Below are 10,736 nucleotides of genomic sequence, written 5' to 3' on the forward strand. Positions count from 1 at the left end.
TCCCCCCACCCCGCTGTACACTCAAACTGCGTATTAACATTAATTTTCATCATTACTGAGAAAAAATCCAGTTATGATTTTGGTGCACGAACAGTTATCGAACATAACCTCGAACAGCCGAATTTTTCTCAAATTGTTCGTGTTCGTCGAACGGCTCGAACTCCGCCCAAAACAGCTCGAATTTGAGATTGGCGAACAGTCCGAGTAGAACAACGCTCATCTCTTATCACAAGTCACCATAGAATTTCTCCACCGGCTAATGATGAGGGGCATATCTGGGGCGTCAGCGCAGCGGTGTCTGACCGGAGTAGCATTTCACTTCCAACTACTGAATTGGGGAGATGTGACAAAGATTCATCATCAGACAATCCATAAAAGGGTGGAAAAGGGGTCAGCCAAGTCAGGAATGTAGACGTCCCGTCCCGTGTCACTAAAACTGATTTCTCACATCTTATCCCTAACACCATTAACATGACACTCACAATTTGAAGCAACACTAATGTCTACTTCATTTGTGATCGCCTTCTTCAGGGCGCTATGTATAAGCGAATTAGTCCCTCAATCCAAAATTACCACCAGTGGAGGCTTATTACACCAGGAAGTAGTCATAGCCAATAATGCATTACGTCTACGCTTACACCAATCGAAAACGGTTCCAGCGGGCAGGGGTACTTGGGTACTTCTACAACCCACAAACGGTACACTGAGTCGGGTAACAATAGTAAAAACATATCTAACCATCAGATCACAAAGTAATTGCTTCCTATCACACATTGATGGAACGCCATTATCAAGATACCTGTTCCAAACTATATTTAATAAATGCATAACATCGGCAGGGAACAACCCCAAAGATTACGGGACACACTCATTCCGCATAGGTGCGGCCACGGAAGCAGCAAGAGCAGGACTGTCAGAAACGGAAGTTCAGAGGATAGGGAGATGGCGATCCACGTGTTTGGCGAGATACATTAGACCGGACTTGTTATCCTAACGTGGTTTGTTTCTTTTACAGGTGACGCTAAGCCAACAGTGTGAGTGATAGGCCACTCGTATATATATTGGGCACAAAAAAGGGCGAAAGTCCACCCAGGCGGGAGGAAATTAGAGTTTCATAACACATATTTCAACTGGAGAGGTATTAGAGGCCTGCTATGGCCACAGGTACTAATGGAGGTAATCAAGGTAGGGAGAGAGGCAAGAGGTCCGGTCATCTTAGTTATACAGGCCGGGGTAAACAACCTAGGTCATCACAAGGGCGCATAACTAATTTCAATAATGAAACTAGACACTGAGCGCTTCAGAGAATTTTTCACAAAATTAGCTATAGTATGGTCAGAGATTGTGCCGATAGCGGTATGGCAAGGTGCGCGAGACATCACGGCCATCGAATGGACAAGGCGGGTAATAAATATTCGGATGGCAAAATTTAGAAGAGACAGAGGCGGTGTAGTGATACGACACCGACAACTGGAAGGAGATAAAGCAGGCCTCATACGGCCCGACGGTGTTCACTTAATAGATATTGGACTGGACATCTTCCTGTCAGGACTCCAGGACGGAGTGGAACAAGCGTTAAGAGTGATGGGTGGGGGTCAGAGTCCTGCATACGAGTACGCTGGATCCTCCGTGGCATGGAAATAGAAAGGACATGTTGGAGAGTTACACTTGTTGGCCAACTTGCCGGAGTGGGGACCCAGGGCATGCTGCAACAAGCTGAATTATTTTAGAAATAAAATGCCTTTCTAATGGAATGAGTATAAATAGTTAATAAAGCTGTGACCGATCCTCACCCATCCAGTTGTAAGAGTTACATTATTGTATTGTCCATGAAAGGGGGGCGGTAGGGGGGCTGAGAGTCTGGGTTTGGTTGGGGGTCCCCACAGTCTGCCTAGGCTAGATGCATTTAAAAATTCTTATTAGATACACAGGCGGTGCAGCTTGCTTCGCAGCTGGGCTACTACGCCCAAAGTATTGCCCAGGCTAGATGCAGTTAAAAATTCTACGCTGACTAACAGACACTGAAGATTTGGAGCAGACCTCTGAGTAAACAGTTCTTCAGACTCAACCATCTGTGTTACCGTAAGCCATAGTGTCTGTAGTTTCTTACAGTTAAAAGGGGAGGGGGGTGCGACCCAACCCACCTGGAATTGACGATGCCATTGTCACGTAAGACACAGCAAGGGGACTCCCAAAATTGTGGCACAGACACCACTTAACCCTAGAATGCATACCTGTGGCCTTGCAGTCCCGCCCAGTTAATTGTTTTCTATTTTCTGCAAGATTACTTTAGTTAGAATTTTGAAACTCTAGGTATTCTTCATGTATATAGTTGTTTGTCATTTGAGTTTGAGTTATTCCATGTTATTTGCACACGGGCCTAAAGGGCCCCAGGTATGTGAAAGTGTAAATTTTTATGGTCATGCGTTCTAGGGTTAAGTGGCATCAATTGCCCCACTGTTGCTTAAAACGGTTGGTGAGGTGATTTTACCAAATCCCCAAGCTTTTAGTCTCCCAAGGATGACACAGGGGTAGAAATGTCCTTGCGAATCCATGATTTGTTCATCTTTATGAACGTGAGTCTGTCTACATTCTCAGTGGACAGCCGCGTGCGCTTATCTGTCAGCACACCACCAGCAGCGCTGAACACACGTTCAGAGAGAACGCTGGCTGCATGGCATGACAAGATCTCCAAGGTGTGAGTGGCGAGCTCCGGCGATTTTTCCAGACTGGAATACCAAAATGAGCAAGGGTCCAGTGACACAGTCATGGCTTCGATGTTCACTTGGAGATTCTCCTGTACCATCCTCTCTAGGCATTGACTATGTGTCAGACTTCTTGTCTCCTGTGGCCTTGCAAAGGATGGTCTAAAAAAGTGGTGAAACGATTCCACAAAATTGCTGTTACCAGCAGATACTGTGTTACTGTTACTGTTTGAGTGATGTAGACTCTACAGTCCCACCGTTGGCAAGTTAGAACTGTGAGATTCACTACGTGCACCACTGGTGTTTGTGGAAAAGCACATGTAAGATTCTGCAACAGCGTCTGCAGATACTCCTGCATTCGTCAATACCTTTTTATGGCAGGAATTATTTCGGCAAATATACTTTTGTACCGGGGATCTAAGATTGTGGCAACCCAGTAGTCAGGATTACTTCGAATTCTGACAATCCGGGGGTCATGTTGCAGGTAGTGCAGCAAGAAGGCACTCATGTGTCTTGCGCATCCAGAAGGACCAAGTCCTTGTTGTGTTGGTAGCGAGGTAAGAATCATGCTTCCTTCCTCTGCCCTCTCCCTCCAACCTCGCACAACAGAAATGTGATCAAGGTCTCCCTCATCTGATGAGTCTTCCATGCCCATCGCCAGTTCGTCCTCCACTTCTTCCTCGGCTCCTGCACCTTCCTCAACAGTTTGGCTGCTACCATGCGCCCTGGTTAATCCCTCTCCCCCACCCTCCCATGCCTGCCGCCTTGGTGCTGCCAATCGTCTGGACCTTGGAGATGTTATCCCTTCTGCATACGACTCCTCCTCTACTTCCTCCACCTCCTCTTGTCCCACCACCTGACTCTGAATTCTGTTTAATGTGTGCTCCAGCATGTAAATCACCGGAATAGTCATGCTAATAATGGCATCGTCGTCAGCACTAAACATCTTTGTCGCCATTTCAAAACTGTGCAGAAGGGTGTGTGGCGCCCCTGAGGGTTCAGTCGCCACAGAGTTACTGCATCTCACCCAGAGGTGTGGTATCTCACCCTCAGGTAAGGAAGGCGTATGGCTCGGGACCCTAACTCCTGCATCCAACACATACCCGCAGTGGGGGTAGGGCGAGATTGCTCCTAAGGGAGAGCACAGTCCCAGGTCCCTAGCTGGTTTGAGGGTCCTATGTAGTGGGTGCTTAGGGGAGCAGCTTAGGGGAGCACATGACAAGGAGAGTATAAATAGGAAGCCATCTTAGAAAGAGCAAGCCAGACAGAGGAGGAAAAGTGACAGGAGCAGAGACTAGGCATGAGCTCTGCTCCGGAGGCGGGCCTAGCCTGGGAGGCCCAGGACTGAAGGAGAGAAGAGAGGAGTGGGAGCTGGAAGGCTCCAGGAATCGAAGGGACCCTATGGCTACGGGCTGTGCAGAAGGCCACCCGTACTCCCGCTGCTACCAGGAGGTAGAGGGGTCAGGCCAGATAAGGGGAACCGGTCCCTCAACTAGAGGAGAAAAAGCAAGGCTCAACTAGAAACCGGAGGCTGCTGCATTTCATGTACTGCAGTCCAAAGTCCACACCAATCTCACTAAGAAGGTAGCCACATAGGACCCAGGGGACGAAACACACGTCACCCGCCAAGGCCCGAGGATACCGGATAGAAGTGTCACTGGGTGTGAGGTGCAGGGAGAAGGCCAGAGAAAGGACACACAGAAGGGGGTCCTGCTAAGTACTCCGGAGCTATCTGGGGGTGGACTGAGCCCCTCACTGAGTATGCACAGCATGACGGGGGAGATTGCTCTGGTACCTGTAATCTGGACTACAACAACTGTGAGTAATATCTTGAGACGGCATCACACGGACTCTGTGTTCATTACTGACTCCCTGCACTACAACCACCATCATCCACCCACACTGCCCTGAAGCTACACTATTCCTGTGGTGAGTAATAATACCGTTGCTGCAAAACCACCAGCTTCAGAGGACTGTTCCGCAGCGGCGGCCCCTTTGGCCGCACTCCACAGGTGGCGTAGTCAGACATTATAAAATCCATATATACAAATTACCCTTGGATTGACCGCCCTGGGTCACGGACTGGGTCACCGCCACAGTGACTACAACCCTCAGCGTTTACCGGCCTGGCACAGGGTACCCCATGGCCCAGGGGGCGCGTCAACTTCATAGGTCCCTGATCTGAGACCACTCCTGCAGCGTGATTTGCCCCACCTCTGGATCTCGTTGGCCCAGGCTATACGTCAGAACGTATTGCACCAGGGCTTGTCGGTGCTGCCACAGTCGCTGCAACATGTGCAGAGTTGAATTCCACCGTGTCGGCACATCGCATTTCAGCCGGTGAACTGGCAGGCCCCACGACTTCTGTAGAGATGTAAGTCGTTGAACTGCGGGATGCGAACGGCGGATGTGAGAACACATCAACCGTGCCCTCTGCAGAAGGCCATCTAGTCCGGGATAGTGGGCTAAAAATTGCTGGACAACCAGGTTCAACACGTGAGCCATACAAGGCATGTGTGTGTAACATTGCCCCGGAGAAGTGTCGCACCCAGGTTTGCAGCATTGTCGCACATGGCCTTCCCTGGTTGCAAGTCCAGTGGAGACAACCTTTCATGAAACTGGGTCTCCAGAGCTGACCACAACTCCTCAGCTGTGTGACTCACATTTCCCAGACATTTCAAAGTAAACACTGATGCCGTTGAGACCTGCTGCCAGCATAGTAAGGAGGTGTGCAGGATTCCTTCTGCGCAGTTAGAAAGCCCGTGGCATTACCAGACAGGCTTTGGGTGCAGGTGGAGGACCGAGAAGAGGTTGAGGAGGCAGAAGCAGTGGAGGAACTTCGAGATAAAGAGGATTGACCCACAACTCGTGGGGACGGTAAGACTTGGACAGCAGCCCCTTGTTCTGCTGTCACCATAGTTACCCAGTGCCCAGTCAGCGACATGTAACGCCCCTGTCAATGCCTTCTCGTCCAAGTGTCTGTGGTGAAGTGCACCCTGTCACACACAGAGTTTCTCAAAGAAGCAGTGATGTTGTGTGCGACATGCTAGTGGAGCGCAGGCACACCTTTCTTTGAGAAGTAGTGCCGACTGGGCATCTGGTACTGTGACGGACATAAGGTCTTGAAAATCCTCTGTGTCCTCCAGGTGGAAAGGCAGCATTTCTGTAGCCAACAGCTTGCAGATGGTGAAATTCAACCTCTAAGCTTTCTCATGGCTAGGGGGAAATGGTCTTTTACTTTTCCACATCTGAGGGACCGAGGGCTGGCTGTTGTGCTTAGACGGTGTTGAGTAGGGTGTCCCCGGCAAACTGCCGGTCTGTGAGGAAGATGCAGGCGGACATGTTAGGTTGACTTGATCCAAAGGTGGTGCTCTCGATGTCGGAGAGCGCTCAACACTAGCAGGTGTTTCCACTTTCCAATGAACTGATGACCTGCCAATCACACTGGCTGTTGCAAGTAAAGAGGTGGCAGGTCTTCGTCCAAAAACATGTGTGACTGCTGTCCCCCCAGTCACAGAGGATGAAGAGGCTGCGGATGACAAGATGGGGCAGACGGTGGTTGGCCCAGCCGGCTAGGCCGCATTGTAGCACAGTCAGCTTCCCACTGCAACTTATGCTTCATATCCATGTGACGGTACATGCATGAAGTACTCAAACTATGGATTTTTTGGCCTCTACTTAGCTTTTGCTGACAAATATTACAGATAACACGAGTTGGGTCATCCTTATCGATCTGAATAAATGCCCAGGCTATGCAAGGCTTAGAGCCCATGTGACCTGAAGAGCCACTACGACTTGTGGTCAGAGGCAGAGTTGTGGTTGAGGATGCAGTTGTTGACGTGCTTCCAGTACTCCGTCTCTGTTCAGGAAGGCGCAACCTAACCTCGTCGTCAATAGCATCTGTGATGCCCCGCTGCGCTTGGTATCACAGATCCTAGAAGAGTGCATTGATGGAATCCTCCACAAGAGGCCCCCATAAACATTCACACATCTCCACCTTCAACCTCAGACCAGCAGAGGGAGCCCATTAGGGATATAAATAGGGAAGGTGGAGCAAGGCAGTTCAGTTACTCTGAAGAGTTCCTGCAGTAGAGAAGCCTAAGAGAGGTCAGTCTGCAGTGGAGCTCAGTCTAGTCTAGAGAACGCAGTTAATAGTTCAGCAGTGGAGCACGAGGCTCCTGCTTGCTAGATTCAGGGAGCCCAGATAGAGCTTAAGGTGTGCCGGTGCCGTAAGATCAGTGAAGCGCGGCAAGCTGCCGTTAGTGTGTATAGCCTAGTGAGGGCCCGAGTAGGCCGAAGGCGAGTGGCGAGTTAGTACATAAGGGGCAGAGGAGCTTAACCAGCTCACCCCGAAGCATTTACCGGACACAGGATCCGAGCTTACCGGTATCTCTATGACCCAGTAAGGCATAACCGGAATCCCTGGAGAACTACAAGTCCCAGGATCGCTAAGGTGCTGATATGTAACAGAGCCAGGAGACGCTTAGGCCCCGCATACTGGGAGCGTGAACTCCAAGAGAAGGCCCTACCACAAGGTCAGCCAGCGCAGGACAGAGACAAAGTTAGGCCTAGCTCCAGGCAGGTCAGAAACTTACTACGCAGAGGCAAGAAACAGGAGGCCCTACATCCGCTCATTGTGGAGGATCCTGATATGCACCCTTCACCCTACAGTGCTCCGGGATGTGCCTGAATTTCCACCAGTAAAAGGTACTGAAGTGACTACCGTGTCCGTTCCCATTCTTGCTCTGACCCAGCTGGGTCTCGAATGTCCTGCATTCCCCCTGCATACGCTGCCCTGAGACCTAGCTCCACCTGTGGGGAGCTATACCATCGAGCTGCCTTATCACCGGCCTCAGTGGACTGCTGCAGCGCTGGTGCTTGTCACCAGATACCACAGGTGGCGTCATGAACTCTTATAAAATTAACAATTATCCACCCTTTTAAAGAGAGACCCCAGGGTATGGGTCAGGGAGCCGACCACCGTGACATCCCCAAGGCCAGGCAAATGCCCGGGTACCGAGTCATCCCTATCCCCAGGGCTAGTCACATCCTCCTCCACCTCCTCTGCTGACCTCATCGACTGGCTGACTGTGGGTTGACAGTAAGTGGGATCTCCAACCTCGTCATCATCACCCTGTGTGTTATCACACCCGTCGTCCTCAGAGCCAACCTCTTCCTGCCCTGACCGAAAAGTCAAGTTGTCGCTCCAATCAGGTATTTGAGTCTCATCATCGTCTTCATCACTGTCTCCACCAACAGGAGTTACAGTTTGGGAACAAGGGTCTACATTATGCTCAGAACCTTCTTCATCTGGTCCTGTATCCGACTTATAAATATTCTGGGCATCAGATCAGATCATTTCCTCATCTGGATTAACAGAAGCTCTGGAGCAGACCTCCGTTTCCCAGGCTATAGTATGAGTAAACAGCTGTGCAGACTCAACCATCTGTGTTACCCCATACTCAGACGGGCAGCTGGAGACTTGGGATCTGTGAGGAAGCAAGTGCGATTGGGGTGACACCTCTGAGGACTGGAGTATTTGTGATGTTGAAATTGAGGTGATGGAGAGCCCACTTGAAGGAGCACTTGATATCCGTTGAATCACCTGCTGTTTTTGTGCCTCATCTAGAATTTGTAGCGATGGGCGTGTCCGTAAGAATGGGATCGTATCACATTGTCCACGAAAAAAAAGTCGACATCTTAGTTTGGCTGGAAGATGGTCTTTCTTCTGCAGATGTTACTCCCCCCCCCACCGTTGGGGGCCTCGACCCACCGGCGGACAGGCACCAGTATTGGGATAGGGGGGCTGGCCGTCAGGGTCCACCGCGGCTCTGGCACAAACCCGGCGACACAGAGGTGGCACAGGCAGGAACGGACTGGCCGTGTCGGCTTCTCACTTTTTGGATTTTAGAAGGGCATGACATGCCTGTATCTGTGTCTCCCACTCCTTTTACTCCTCCACCTCTTTTCTTTTCGCATGACTATATGTACTTGTCACTTTTCCATGTGTTAGTTGTGTCTTCTGAGCAATTTGTCAGCTTTTGGACACCTTTGAAGGTGTTTTCTATGTGTTTCTATGTGTTTTTGTTTGCCTGCCATTGGTTTTAACGGTGTTCGAAGGTGTTCGACGAACAGTTCGACGAACACACGGGAGTTCGACGAACCGAACCGAACTCGAACACTACGGGGGTGGCTCAACACTAATCTTTAGATATGAACCCTTCTTTCCAACTGATATTTATTTTTTTGTTCCTTTTTATCAAGTTTTTAAGTTCAGTATTCAGCCATCCTGGTCTCCATAAATGCTTTCCATTCTTCCTTTTTTTCGGGATTGTTACTGATTGTGCAGTAAGAATTTAATTTAGCAAAATTTTCATACTTCCTGGACATTTCTTTTCTTTAGAACATCCTACCTTTCCTTCCTTTTTACTGAGTCCATTAAAAACTGCATTTCTACAGTCCAATCTTAAAATCTCAGTTTTCGCAGGTTTTCCTCCTTTTGTAGTACAAAATGATAAGATAGCATGATCGCTGCCTCCTAAGTTCTCAATCCCCTTTACTTCCTCAACCGTTTCCTAATTTTTGGTAAAAATTTGATCCAAATAAATAATGGCAGCAGTGGGATTTGAACCCACTTCTCCAGAGAGACTGGAGCCTAAATCCAGCACCTTAGACCACTCGGCCACGCTACCTCATATAGATGCTCAAAGTTATTTATATCAGAAGTTTGCTTTTGATGTAAGTGGCAGAAAATATTTTATATCCAATTCGACAAAAAGACCAATGTTATTATGCAACAGCAACATAATTATCAGGGATTTGTTTGTGCAATGACTCTGGGGCACCATTTTACAAAACATATGACTTGTATCCAGATATTTAACTAATCTTTCCTCTGTTGGCTTATCCGCTAATTTTTAGATATCACTGAATTAGGTGGTATAGATTACCTGCTATGATCTCCCATTTACAGGACACTCAAACATGAAGGATTCCTACACCCCTGCCTGTATGTAACAGATAATCAGAATCAGCAGCAAGGAAGACATTATTCAGCAGTGCAGAGCAGTGTAGCTGTGAATCCATCACTAGGGTGACTTACTGGAAAGCAGCAGAAGCAGCATGCCTCTGTTTATGTTTGCTAATCACTCTGCTCATCCTGTGTTGATAAACCTAAAAAGGCAGCAGGGATATGAGCTAGCAGTTAGACTTCTTTTGACCAAGATTGATTTTGGCAAATTTTGAGAATGATTGATCATTGATTTAACTGACATAGATGTAACAAGGATCGTAAATTATGTAAATAATTCTGATGCCTAAAGCCAACATGACCACTCATATGCAGTATTCATACGTATGACTTGTTCACATGTTCCTTTTCTTCTACAGCACAGTGAAGATCACTTGATGTTACATTTGCTTTCTTATAGAACACAGCAAAATAGGAATTTAAAAGTTCAGTCTTCTCAACATCATTATTGACCACTATTATTATTATTATTATTATTATTTATTATTATAGCGCCATTTATTCCATGGCGCTTTACATGTGATAGGGATATACATAACCAAAGCATTTACATAATCTTAACAAAACGAGTCAGCGACTGGTACAGGAGGAGCGAGGACCCTGCCCGCGAGGGCTCACAGTCTACAAGGGATGGGTGAGGATACAGTAGGTGAGGGTAGAGCTGGTCGTGCAGTGGTGTTTACTGCAGGTTGTAGGCTTGTCGGAAGAGGTGGGTCTTCAGGTTCCTTTTGAAGGTTTCCACGGTCGGCGAGAGTCTGATATGTTGGGGTAGAGAGTTCCAGAGTAGGGGGGAAGCACGGGAGAAATCTTGTATATGATTGTGGTAGGAGGAGATAAGAGGGGAGTAGAGCAGGAGATCTTGTGAGGATCGGAGGTTGCGTGCAGGTAAGTACCGGGAGACTAGGTCACAGATGTATGGGGGAGACAGGATGTGGATGGCTTTGTATGCCATGGTTAGAGTTTTGAACTGAATTCTCTGGGCAATAGGGAGCCAGTGAAGG

General features: G+C 48.5%; 1 non-coding gene across 1 annotated transcript; it reads right to left on the minus strand.

Moving 5' to 3' along the window:
* Positions 1–9,315: 9,315 nt before the first annotated feature.
* Positions 9,316–9,397, minus strand: TRNAL-UAG (transfer RNA leucine (anticodon UAG)). The gene has a single exon. It is a non-coding gene; the product is annotated as a tRNA-Leu (tRNA).
* Positions 9,398–10,736: the final 1,339 nt, after the last annotated feature.

The sequence above is a fragment of the Phyllobates terribilis genome, unplaced genomic scaffold (assembly GCF_046119375.1).
Source record: "Phyllobates terribilis strain yellow unplaced genomic scaffold, ASM4611937v1 Scaffold_11__3_contigs__length_659146591, whole genome shotgun sequence".
Taxonomy (NCBI): domain Eukaryota; kingdom Metazoa; phylum Chordata; class Amphibia; order Anura; family Dendrobatidae; genus Phyllobates; species Phyllobates terribilis.